Source organism: Lissotriton helveticus, chromosome 7 (assembly GCF_964261635.1).
Source record: "Lissotriton helveticus chromosome 7, aLisHel1.1, whole genome shotgun sequence".
Classification (NCBI taxonomy): domain Eukaryota; kingdom Metazoa; phylum Chordata; class Amphibia; order Caudata; family Salamandridae; genus Lissotriton; species Lissotriton helveticus.
Window position 1 is genome coordinate 101,424,976 of NC_136068.1, and position 14,267 is coordinate 101,439,242.

Sequence of the window (14,267 nt, forward strand, 5' to 3'; positions counted from 1 at the left end):
TATCACCTGGTGGCGCAGAATTGAAACAATAAAGATGATGATTACGCCCCTAATCAATTATCTAATCAACATGCTCCCTCTCACCTTAACAGAATAATTCCACCTTAAACTTGATATCCTCTTATTAAAAATGTATATGGAAAGGCAAGAAAGATAGAATAGGACTTAAAAAACTAATACTGGACAAATCCCTAGGAGGAGTTAATCTAGCAGATTTAAAAACATTTCAAACAGCCTTTTTAGCAAAACAGGGCTCCAACTGGCTCTCGTCTCCCATCAATTATACTCCAGTATGGCTAGAAGTCGAAAAATCTATCCTTAATAACCTTAACCCTCTTGCCTTGCTCACCTCTAGCCACGCAAATCTTCTTAGATCAAAGTCAAAAAAATACAAAAGCAGCATTGCTAAAATTAGATAAGAAACTCAACTCAAGCATAAAAAACTCCAAGATGGCATCCGTATGGAACAACCGTAACATTCTATACAAGGGCAAAACTTTACACTATAATGCTTGGATTAACAAAGGGATGTTCTTCCCCCAACAGCTAGAAAGCTTCTCATACCCAATTACCTTTAAGGAACTCCAATCTAATTATAATTTGGACAATATGGAAATTTACAATTTCCTAAAGGTCAGGGCAGCATTATCAAAAGTCAAAATACATAACTCACCTCCATCACTACCAAATTTTGTAACACAGATCAACAAGCTAGGACACCAAGTATCACTTATATACTCTGCTCTAAAAACTTGACTCTCAGTAAAAACCTTATCACTTTCTGGGAGCTACAATCCTCTAATCCTCTAACCAAGACTAAATGGCCTCAAATATGGAGCTCGACTACCCGTAATAAAATATCCCCGGTCTAATCCCAAACAAAATTATGGTTCCTTCAAAAAGCCTTCTGGACACCTGCTCGACTACACTCACAACACCTCCGTGATGATCCTATCTGCTGAAACAGTAAGGAAGAAACAGGCGATCTAGCTCACCTCATCTTACACTGCAAAGCTGTTTCAGCATTTTGGGACAACGTATTTACTTTTCTATCAAAACTATTCAATTGCTAATTAAATAAATAACTCTCCGCTTTAACAACTGGCTTCCTTGATGCTGATACATTAAACAATACAGAAAAGGCCCTCTTGGACCTCCTATTCACATACGCAATAAAAATTGTCCTGAATAACTGAGTGAACACGCACAATGCATCATTGGAATGCTGGATGAATTGGATCAAACCTCAGGGGCGCAGACAATATCTCTCTTCAAAACTCTCCCTGGAAAGCTTCTACCAGACACATGTGGGACAGACTAGATGTATACTTCACCATACACAAACCACTGTGATTGTTCTACAGTTACTTTTCATAGGTTACTTCCCTTTCACATATCCTCCTAACCATAAACAATAGTTAAGGATGGGTAAAATGCATCAAGGAACCACAGACGTACTGAACCTAGAAAACCCTACCTCCATAGGACTGTTTTTCCAAGACACAAACTTTGATACAAAACCCAAAATAAGCATGGGTAGGTCCTTTTATTATTATTTTCTTTTTGTCTCTTTTCCCTTATTTCTTTCTTCTCCTTATTTCATAGATTATTTGAAGATTATTCGTTAGTTTACAGTGTCTTGTATAATCCAATACATTGAACTCCACACTTCCCATGTACCGCTTGTGAAAATATTTCCTGTTCATCATACTGCGGAAGCTGTTACGTTTCTACCCAGCTGATGTATCACGTCAATTTTATACCTTTGTACACCGTATATCGTTACTATGTGCTTTTCTATTGAAAATACCTAATAAAATCATTTGAAACCGGAAATCAGCAGAAACAAAATGCTTTGTACATCTGGCTGCAATGCCGTCGACAAAGATCCCTTTGGCGAAAGGCTCGTCCACGGTTTGTCCTTCGACAAAGACGCCATCGATGGCAGAGACATCGTCAATGGAGACCCAGACGACGAAGGTACCATCGAAGAAGACTCCGTCGACAAAGATATTGTTAATAATAGTACCTTCAACGACTGCACTGTCGACAAAGGTACTATTGAGCCATATTCACTTAGCACACCTGTGAATTTGTCGGGCTTGGGGGCAGTTGACCCCGGAGCACAGAACACTTCCTCCTCGGAAGAAGAGGTAGAGGAAGTTGAACTGTCAGATCCAATATCTGCTCCTGACCCTTGGGATGACTATGTGATTCCAACACCATCCCCTCCTCCACACCTTCCATCAGACTCTCCTCCAGAGGATATCAGGGGGTTTCACAACTTTATGCAGAGGGCAGCCAACAGGTTTCATTTGCCCGTGACAGTGAAACAAATCAAATGTTTCCTATACGACTTCAAGGAGGACACAAGGAAATTGTACGCTCCATACCTATCATGACCACATATGGTAGGAGGGCATAAGGATTATGAAAACACCAGCGTCCATTCCACTGGTACTGGCTCATGTGGAGAAGAAGTATAGGGCTACGGAGGATTCTCCATCTTGCCTTATCGGACATCCTATGGCAGGTTCAGTCATCTCCCAGTCTGCGCAAAGGCAATCTAAAAACCAGGCTACCCCGATTACTACCTCTCCGGATAAGGAAGGGCGTGGAATGGACATTCCTGGTAAAAGATTTTCTTCAATGGCAGTTGTGACAATCAGAGCAGTGAATGCTCTAGCCATTATTGGCCGCTATGACCGCGAGATGTGGTCCGACATGGCAGGGCTATAAGACCTCATCCCGGAAGAAACCAGACAGAATGCACGCAAGATACTGCTCAAGGGTGAGCTTGCAGCTTCAGAGACAGTTGACTGTGCCCTTGATTTGGCAAATACTGGTTTTAGACAGTTAGCTGGAGCAGCTGTACTTCGACGTCAGGGATGGCTAAGAGTGACCACCTTTAGACCTGAAGTACAAGCAAAAGTTCTATATATGGCTTTTGATGGTGAGTCACTCTTTGGAAAACACATTGATGACTCTCTTTTGGCAATCAAAAATTATACTAATACTGCAAAGTCATTGGGCTCTCTACAGTACAGAAGAGTACCATTCAGAGGTGCGAGAGGGCGAGGATTCACCAATTACAACGGAGGATACCAGAGGGCTCAACAATATCAGCCATATGAAACTCAATATCGTCAGTCTTATAACAGCTCATCTTATTGCCAACCATCTACAGCTGGTTTCTCTCACCAGGGCGGCCGTAAGCAAGCATCCCAAGAAGGCCACACTCAGGAAGAAAGCAATGAGCATGGCAGGGTACCAGCCCATCTTCCCTCTCTACCCGTTGGTGCGAACATTTCCAGTTATGTGGAATGGTGGCACGAAATAACATCAGATCTCTGGGTGTTGGACCTAGTCACCAATGGTCACACTTTAGAGTTCCTTCAGCGGCCACCACCACTCCACCCAAGGGTCTCCCTCCCCCTCGTCTTCACTTATTACAAAAAGAAGTCTTGACCATGATTTCAAAGAGGTAATAGAAGAAATACCTTTCGCTTAGAAGGGAAAAGGTTTTTTCTCGCTTTTTCCTAATAAAAAAGGGTATCAGGAGACTGGATACCAATTCTGGACCTAAGGAATCTCAACAAGTTTCTCAAAAAGCAGACATTCAGGATGGTAACACTCTCCGATATCCTGGGCTGTTTAAACAGAAGAGATTTCATGACTTCGCTCGACATGGAAGATGCATATTTGCATTTGCCAATCCATCCGAAACACCGGAAATTCCTACGATTTACGGTGGCTGGTACCCACTATCAATTCAAAGTGCTCCAGTTTGGCCTCAAATCTGCACCACCGATTTTCACAAAATGCCTGGTGCCAGTAGCGGCAACCCTGCATTCTCAGGGGTTTCAGATATTTCCATACCTCGACGATTGTCTGCTCAAAACAGCAACAACACAGGAGGCCAATTGAGCAACGAAAGCTTGCCTTCATTTGTTCAATACTTTGGGACTAACCATAAACAAGGAAAAATCAGTTTTACATCCAACTCAAGTAATATCTTTCCTGGGCGCTTCCTTAGACACCATTCAATGCAAAGCGTTCTTGTCTCAGGAAAGACGGATATGTCTGCAAATGCTTGCAAAGACTATATGAAGAAAAAGGTCAGTTTCTGTATGGATATACAAGTTGCTTCTGAGAATGTGCTCTTCAGTGATAAATCTGGTACCTCTAGCCAGACTGAAGATGAGGCCTCTTCAGGAGGAACCTCAGACACAGTGGCAACAAGCTCTGGAGTCCTTCGAAGATGTAATCCAAATAACGGCACGGATGGTGGAATCACTACAGTGGAGGTTTCAGGCAACAAATCTTGTTCAGGGCCTGACTTTCTTACAAAGCACCCCAGATTTCATTCCAACAACGGACGCCTCCATGGAGGGCTGAGGTCATCTACAGGACTTGCAGATCCAGGGCAAATGGTCTTCGGTGCAGAGTAAGCAGCACATCAACAGCTTGGAGCTCAAAGCCATAATCCTACCTCTTCAAGCTTTCCTGCCAAGGATAGCAGGTTCCTGCATGTTGGTTCGTATGGACAATACGACCAACATGTACTATGTCAACAAGCAAGGAGGAACAAGATCCACTACGCTATCTCGAGAAGCGCAAGAATTATGGGAATGGGCAACACACCATGGAATCTCGTTAAAGGCCGAGCATGTCAGATGTCTGCACAATACCCTAGCAGACGCATTAAGCAGGTCACAAACCAGTTGTTACTAGTGGGAGCTCAAGCAAATCCAGCAGGAAAAGGTATTTAAAAAATTGGGGAATTGAGTGTTGGACCTCTTCGCAATGGAGAAGAACGCCAAATGCCAGTACTATGCCAGCTGATTCCCTCTACCAGGGTCAAGGGGGAATGCCCTTTTAATGCTAAGGTCAGGGATTTATGCCTAAGCTTTCCCCCCAATTCCATTAATTCCCAGGGTGATAACCAAGATGAAATCGGAAGGCTGTCGTCTGATCCTGATAGCACCACGTTGGGCCAGACAATATTGGTTCCCGGAACTGCTTCTACTGTCGGAGCTGAAACCCATTCGCCTGTTGCCATCCTCAACGATGTTATCAAGAGTCAAGGCCCAAGTGAACCATCCAGACCCACTCTTGCTTCATTTGCATGCATGGCTCCTAAATTCCTTGAATTTAAGGACCTAAATATACCGTAAGAATGTAGGGTAATCATTGCTAAATCCTGTGCTGAAAGCTCTATCAAAACATAGTTTGAAATGGAGACAAATTTGTTTCTGGTGCGAAAGGAATAACGTTCACCCACTCCAAGCTCCTGCTGAACAGATTTTGCCATATCTCCTCTCTCTGGCTAAATCAGGTCTTACTTTCTCTTTAGTAAAGGTTCACCTGGCTGCAATTTCCCGTTATAGGAAATCTCCTCAAATTCCTTCTCTCTGTGCATCTAGTCTTATAAAGCAGTTCATGAGAGGTATTTTCCATGCATTTGCCCCCGTGCGTGTGCCTCCTCTGGCGTGGAAGCTCAATGTGGTCCTGGCGCAGTTGATGAGACAACTGTTTGAACCACTATACAAGATGGAACTTAAATTTCTCACATGGAAGGTATCCTTCTTGCTAGCTCTTACTTCTGCAAGGAGAGTGAGTGAAATACAAGCCTTTACAGTCAAAGAACCTTTCCTACATTTCACTGAAAACTATGTAACTCTACGGACAAACCCGAAGTTTATTCCAAAGGTACCCGCGCAGTTTCACCTCAACGAGCCGGTGATATTACAATTTTTCGTTCCAAACCCATCTAGTCGAGCAGAGTGGGCATTGCATACGTTGGATATCAAGAGATGCTTAAAATTCCTCCCTACACAAGACAAAGGAAATAAGGAAAACAGATCAGCTCCTGGTAGCTTAATGACAAGGAAAATAAGGAATGGTAGTAACGAAGGCCACGATTGCCAGATGGGTCGCATCCGTGATCCAATTCTGTCACAAAAAGGCTAACAAGCCTCTGACAGCAAGAACTAAAGCACACTCCACAAGAACAGTTTCTGCATCTGCAGCTTTGTTTGCTGGAGTGACATTGGACAAAATATGCCGCGCTGCAACATGGAAGAATGTCCACACATTTAGAAAGCATTACTGCCTGCAATCTACGCAACTAGAGGATCTAGCTGTTGGCCAAGCGGTACTGCGTCATCTCTTCAATTAAGGTCAGCCTCTTTGTTTGACTTTAGAGGAACTCTGTCTTTAATTTAATCAAGGTAAATGAGTATGTAACTGTATTTGACAATTTTACTATAATGTGGATTGTTGTGTATCTTTGAAGATTTACCTCAGCGTTACTGGTTTTAATATTTAATTATGCTGGGACGTTTAGTGCATGCATTGTATAAAAGATAGTGGATAAATATTGGAAACATTGCTGGTATATCTCTTTACCACTGGGAGTTTAAAGTTACATGTCTCCCACCTTCCGCTAATGACAGTACAGTTTTAGGGTACTGCTTGCTATTCTGATTCAGGCATGTGAATCTATGAAAGATACCCCAATACTGGATAAGAAAATAAGTTACTTACCTGTAACTACGGTTATCCAGTATTGGTATCTTTCATTGATTCACATGCAACCCACTCTCCTCCCTGTGGAGTCAGTTCTCATTAATTGTGGGATTCTTACTTCCCACTTGTGCTTAGAACATCGGAGGAGAACTTGCCTCTGCTGGGAGTGTTCTAGAGGGTGCTAACAGATGATTGGCTGGAGGTCAACATTTGGTCCTTTTTAAAAAAGGACATAGATAGGCTACTGTTAAATGGTCTTGGGCCATTTTAGCATATGAAGTATTTAAGGCACTCCTTAAATATTCTACTGTGGGACTCCCATCTCGACGACGGGGAATGATTCAGACATGTGAATCTATGAAAGTTTGGTGTGGTTGTGTAAGTGAATCTATGAAAGATTGGTGTGGTTGTGTAAGTGGAAGAATACAGAATGAGTCGGTAGGTGGCTGACTGGCTGCTGAGTGCAAGGGTGAGTGACAGAGCTCTCGTTTATATGCCAGACCTTTTGTCATTACCAATGCTTGTATTTATGTTTGTGCATTAACATTAGTTTAATAACAGTGGGCCATATTATCAAGAAAGGGTGATACATTATCGCCGCTTTTATCGGCAGGAATCTGCTGCTAAAGCGGCGACAATGGGCTTGATAATATGCCCTTGTGAATTCCCATAGAAGCCTAGGTTAACACCAGAACCTGCTTAGCGGCAGTTTCCTGCCGATAAAAGCGGCGATAATGTATCACCTTTCTTTATAATATGGCCCATTGTTTTATTATGAAGTTCATTTTTGTTAGCCTCTAGATGGCAATGTTGCTCTATATACAAGCATGTATTCCCTTCTTTAATTTTATCCTTCCTTCCTATATATATATATATATATATATATAAATATATAACTCAATTTTATTTATGTATTTAACAGGGTGGATCCTGTATTCATTTTTTAATTATTCCCTACTCACCCCGCTATTCTATTTTCTGCACCGTCTAGCCCAGTGTATTTATCGTTCTATGCCTATTATAATTTCCTCCATTATTTTGCTACTTCAATTTAATTCTCTCCAACATTTTGTATTCAGAGGTAATGAAATTGAAAATAGCTAAAGTTTCCTCTGAATGATCCCACTTCCTTACTGGAAAAGAGCCCCTCAAGAATTGTAGAATTGCCACTGCACAACCATTCCTTTCACAGTACAACACAAAGTATCTGTGGGCTGATCAGCATGGTGGTTGCAGCCTTTGCCTCTCCCTAGCCATGATAAGTGTGCCTATAACTTTGTCCTGCTTCGCTTTTCTTTGGGGAAAAAACTTTGAGGTTCCTAATAGAAAAGCACTGGGCGTAATTGAAGATGCAGCAGAGGTAGTCCTATGAGATGCCAGTCATATTGGGCCTGATTCACAAAACTAACTTAAGACAAATTCCTAAACTTACTACTTTTGGTATTCACAGAAGGCATTTAGAAGTAGTAAAGTTAGGATTTTGTCTTAAGTTTGACTTAAGACAAACTTAAGAAAGACTTAAGAATAGGCCCCAGTTTGAGAAGCCCACCATCTTCAGCGAAATGCCCGCTTGCATTGAGCAGAAAGAGGAAGGCCCTTCCAGGCATTGTCCTTGAACGCCCTTGAGGGAGATCAAGAGGGCTTGCCTTCAGTGTTTGAAGCAACTGGGCCATGCATGAAGAGGCTTTGAGAACTACACAGACACTGAGCCATGAGGTGAAACCCTGCTCACCCAAATGCCCTACAGGGCACTACTTCCATTAGTATGAATGAGGCCATAGCCTCCAGCCCACCACTGGCCGTGGTCTCCGGTCAGCATCGAGAAATGTCTTCGGAGCCGAACAAGCTACCAAGATAGGGAGTCAAGCCTTTACACTCATCAACACCCTCATGTCCAAAGGGCACTCAGACTCCATATCCACAGTCACAATCCGAAATCAAACTGAGCGCCAAGTCGATGCTGAGTGCCCCTTTGACGTCAAGGTCAGAAGGATCTGAGGCGTCAATCCTCAAGAGACTAGCAGAGGAACTCAATTCCAGGCAAAAGAGGCTGTTCATATATCCAGAGACTGGCAAGGTTTCTGTATAATCCACCACCTGGGAAACCATCTACCAACCTGCCTCTGATTCTAAAGAAGTGGATACTAGCTTTCTATGAGGATCTTGCCTTTTATGCATCTCTGTACACAGTGCCTATAAGGCATTTAGACAAGGCTACAAACTCACCTCCTTAGTCCCCAAACCTAGGCATTCACCACCACTGCCTCTTCACCACCACTGCCATATTCACTACCATCTGCACCTCCACTAGACTCTCCTGAAAGGTCAATCCATACATTCTCTGATCCAGGTAGCCTATTTCGGGAGGGGGACCCCTATGACCAGCCTGGTGGGGTAGGAAATGGGGGTGGCCTCTGAAACTACTACAACAATGACCTGGCAGACAAACCATTCCTTGAGCCTTACCCAGCACACCATCTCCTCCTGGTGATATCACTGTATATCACATAGTTGTCCAAAGGATCCTGCCACCATATATTTGACATGCATATCCTACAATATGAGAATGACTTTTTGTAGAGACCCTTGCCAAGGTGGAACACACTGTCCAGTTCCTCCCAGTGCGCAAGGGCATGCTCAAGACAGCCTCTGACTATTTAAAGATCTGGTCCGAGCCAAGGTGGTAACACCACGGGTAGTAAAAACATTTAAAGCCTCTCCTAGCAATTCTCTGAAAACCAGAGGACTGGTCCCACCTGACTCCGTCGTGATCTGTACTGCAGGTAAGTGGGTCTCCTCCCATGGAACAGGACATGCATCCATACCCTGAATATAGAAAGTAAGCATCTCGAAGCTTCTGGCAAGTTTATAGTGGAAGAGGTGTGGCGCAGCAGCCAGGGTGCCTGACTCCGGACCACAGGGTTCATGGTTCGATCGCCGGTGGCAGGACTGACCAGCACCATGTAACTGGGCAATAGCTTGCTTAATCTTCCCGAGGGCCCCCAGTGCCGGGAAACCACTTCCGAGATAGCTGTGCGCTTTACAAATTCAAGGTTATTAATATTATTGTAGTTGGCTCATGCATCCAATGACAAATTGCCACTTTGGTGGGGTTAGAGTTGAGATACAAGTAGTACCATTGGGAGGATATGGAGGTCCTACTACAGTACCTTCCAAAGACCTCCTGTAAGAGGAATGAGCAACAAGTTGCGGAAGAGTAGATCATTTCCAACTTGAAAATCCATTGCCCATTGGATGCCGCAGATACTGCTTATCGCAGTGTCAACACCAACATCCTGCACTGCTGGCACGTATGGCTCTGCATCTTGGAGTTTAAATCGGAGGCAAAACAATACCTTCTTAACATATCATTTGATGTGGAACTTCTCTTTGGTTCCCAAGTGAATGAGATTGTTTCAGAAGATTAAGAAGAACACTAAGTTTGCAATATCCAAGGGCATGCTGCAGCCTGCTACTCCCAGGGGAACCTTTTACAGGACCAATGTAGGTGCATGAACAGGACCAAACCTTCCTGCCTGGTGCAATCCTACCAGTGCCAACAACATGCCAGCAGCAAAATCTCAAGGGATGCTTGAGGGGAGGTTGCACAGGCAGCAAAGGCAGAGGCAGAGGTAGAGGTAGCTGTAGTCTCTCCTGTTGGTGCTCGGTTCCCTCCCATGGAGCTTCGCCCTATTACATGTAGTTGTTCACTCCTGTCTATTTATGTTAGTTTCCGTGCACTGATTATTTTTCTTTGTTTGTTCTCGGCTCATATTTTCAGAATGTTGTGTTTTTGGGCTTTCAATGTAAACTCGCTCAGGTGATGGCATTTTCATTTCCCAACCACACATGTACAAGAAATTGATTCATCTCTGCATTGTAGCAGAGATGCATTAGCTTACTTGCCTCACACAAAAAAAAAACTTGACCCACCATGGATGCGTCGCATTTACAATGCGACGCACCATGGCGCAAGGATTGACAGTTGCGTCACACATCTGTTGGCGCAAAGGCCACGCATTGCTGGAGTCGTGTTGCAAGCACGATACAACTCCATCAATGCTCAGGAAGGCATATACCTATTGTGATGTGTCACTCCTTACACTTGCTCCAAGCAGGCGTGAGGTCTTGACGCAGGGGCGTTGTAGAAGAGGCGCAGTGAAATCTTGTAGATTTCACTGCGTCACTTTTACGAGGCTTACTTGCGTCGGAACGCCCACCGTGCATACATTATATCGGACGTAGGTATAATGTGTCACAGGGCTCTGCATCGTGACGCATCTCCCTAGATGGGTCACATTGTAAATGTGTTGCAACGTAGCGCATTGTTTACCCTGCGGCTGGGTCACATAAGTGACGCAGTGGCGACGCAATAGTGTCGCAAGGGGCTTGTAAATCTGGCCCCTGGTATTTATCTTTTTGAGATTGGCATGTCTGGTTTTTTTTTATGTTACAACGGGGAGAGCACGCGGAGATAGTTCCAAAGTTGTCACCTCTGGATGTTATGCTACATTCTTTCTCCCAAACAATCGGCATATTTTGCATTTTCAACTTGTTCGCTCAACAGGAGATGAGCAACTACTACAATTTGATGCAGTCTCCCACTTCTAGACCTAGGTACATTTGGAGCCTCTGTAGGTCCTGCCTTCTCCGTGGTGAAGTGGATAATCCTCAGGTTCCTACTGAGGAAACATACTTATTATGTATTATTAATACTTAGTCTTCTTTTTAGGTCTCGCTGGTAAACTGCATCCGAAGGATGCGTGTCCAGCTGGAGACGTATAGTTGCCTGTCTCGGGGGAAGGAAGGACAAGAGGGTGCCACGCGCTTCTCTTGTCCTGGATTTCACTGCGTGCACGCGCACCCACATTCACGCATGCGCACATCACAGCCACACGCATAGACAGCCACACGCATACAAAGGCAAAACCCCCCCGCCTCGCCCCCGCACCTACACACACACTAGCGCACCTACACGCACACACAGAGACCCCCCACACACACACCAGCGCACCTACACACACGCACGCACACATACAAAGACTCCCCTCCCACCGCCGCCGCCATCGCACACATATACACACACACACACAAACGCGCACTCCCCTCCCCCCTCGAACTAAGCCCCACTTACCGCCATTCGGGACTTCGGTAGCCGGGGCTCTCCCTCGGGCATGGGAGCCCCGCTCTCAGGTACTCTGTGGGCGCGTGCGCGGGACTTCAGAAGACGGAAGTCCCGCCCAAAGGAAGTGGCTCCACGTCTCCTCCGTGTTTGCCTGTCTTCCTGCCTCGGCGGCCGCCAATGACAGCGCGGCCCCGAGACCCCGCCCACCCCTAGAGCAGAAGGCAGCCTTAGGTCTGGCATCTATCAATGATTTACTATAACAACAAAGCGCCCGCCGCTCGCTGACACCGCTGCCGACAACACCCATTGTGCACTGCTGCAAATCACTCCCACCGCTGCAAAATGTCTCCCCAATGTACAGAACCACAAAACATGTACGTTGTATTCCGTTGCAAATCATGCGTCACTGTGGACTGCTGCAAAACGTCATACTGCTATATTTACTTTCCGGCTTTATGCAAAACGCACTGCTGCAAAAATGTTACCCTGTACAACGCTGCTTAAAAAAACAGTTAAATATGTTGTTGCAAATTTGGAACGCTTAGTTACCGCTTATCGCTTGTGGGTTTACCCCTAGAAATATGCACAGTTAACTCACAGCACAACATACAATCACGCGAATTGTGCTGCAAAATATGCACCTTTATGTAGTGTACTGATGCGCGATATATATAATTTAACTATGCGCTGTTATAAAAATATATACAACTGCACAACAATGCAGCATTTCTGTCTGTTCCAAAATGACAACAAAAGATAAGTGTAAAACAAGAAATGTGTGCTATCACACAACGACGCCTACAAACACAAGCTGCTGTAAATACATGGACACAACTGGCACAAAGTAACCAACAATGTATATGGTGCATAAAACCACACAACATTGTATTTCTGCACAACATGCAAACGTGTACAATTCTGCAAAGCAAATACATTTACACATGACGTTTTCTATGTTAGTGCATAATGCTGCTTTGATTCCACTCCAATTGCATCTGGGTTCCCCCCTCCCGCTATCCTCATTTCTCCTCGGCCTCAGGTTGAAGGGGCGGGGTGGGTTCCGAGGAATGTGGAAGATGGTGGAGTGCTGCAGTAACAGGCACTGGTGCGCGCTGCACCCAGGCTGGACCCCGGGTGACTGGGGGTGAAGAGCTGTCTGTGGGGGAGGAGGAAGAAGCGCTATACAGAGAGCAAAGCCTTCGCGTTATGCAGAGGGCCATGGGGGTCGGGTGATATGAAGGACACACTGGGAGGCTCATGCAGTCTTGTGGGTGTGGGATGTTTTTATGCGTTCTTATATATCGCGGATTTTACCCGAGGGTGTCAGAGGCTTCACAATAGGAATAGTAATGATACACGAGGAGAAAATTACAAGTGAACAAATTACAAAAGAAAACGTTAAGTTACAAGAGGTAAAAGTGACAATTGTGAGCAAAAAATAAAAAATACACGGGGTAGCAAAAGGTGCAATACAGGAGGAAAAAGTGACGTGTGCAGGTTACAAGAGCGTACATAGTACAAGTACAGGTATAATACTGCAATAAATGGCAGACACTCAAACACAAGTACATACGTTACGTAGGCAATGGTGGCACTTGTGCAAGTATCGAAAGCAGTGACGTGTGCATATTACAAAAGAGTACCAAATACAGGTAGAAAGATAATACTGCAATAAATGGCAGACAAAGGTTGATGGTTTAGGGTGAAGGTGCCGTGGAACAGGAGAGGGGTGGCGGAGATGCGTGCGGGTCGGGGTTGTTGTAACGTGGTCCTGCAGGGGGCTTGCGGCCGGGCCGTCAGGATTGACGGGTGTGCAGAGACATGGTTCGGAGTGTTGGAGGGTAGTTAGGCAATGTCCTTTCCCCCGTTCTCCTTTCTTTTATGTATATGTTTTCACTTTCTCTTCTCGGAGTACCCGACTCCTATCCCCCCTAACACCCATGTTTGAACATCGCCCCCAGGGGTAGTCTTATTTGTCCGTCACTGACTTGGTGAAAGCCCCTGCTGCTGTTACACGGCTCAGGTAAAGGCTGTCTGCCACTGCTGTGATCTGCTAGTCCAGGTCGGATAGGTGACTACGCCGGCCAGCTGAAGTATTCATTGCCTCACGTATATAGTAGTTAGTGTCAAGGGAGGAGGGCCAGGCAGCCCATGAGCATGAGCCCCTTCTAAAGGTCGCAGGTGAAAGAAAGTCGCACATGCTTCCAGAAAAGTGACAGAAAGAGCATCCTACGAGTCCCACTCTCACCACCCAACCGCAGCCTAGTTGTCCCAGGGGATCCCCACCCACGCATGACCCGGCACCTTTTTATACAAACAAAACTTAACTACTGCAAAAATAAAAAGACATTGCCATTTACAATACTAAAAGCTCAAACTTACCTAATGCGAGACCTATTGCATTGCAAATGCTTGTTTAGAATGTATCTATCCGAACTTTCTATTGCATGATCGCTAATACTGTTTATACATGATTGTACTTGCTATGTTGAAATTTAAATAAAAATTGTAAAAAAAAAAAAAGGGATTGCAGATAGGAAATGTATGGCAGCAGGAAAACATCATTTTTTTTGCAGCAATGTTATGTTGTTAAGTTGACTCTTCAATTTTA

The 14,267-nt window shown here is 44.7% G+C and overlaps 1 protein-coding gene across 1 annotated transcript in view; it reads left to right on the top strand.

The window, feature by feature from the left end:
- Positions 1 to 14,267, top strand: part of LOC144768159 (solute carrier organic anion transporter family member 4A1-like) — a 269,403-nt gene that overhangs the window by 210,021 nt on the left and 45,115 nt on the right. The window lies entirely within an intron of this gene.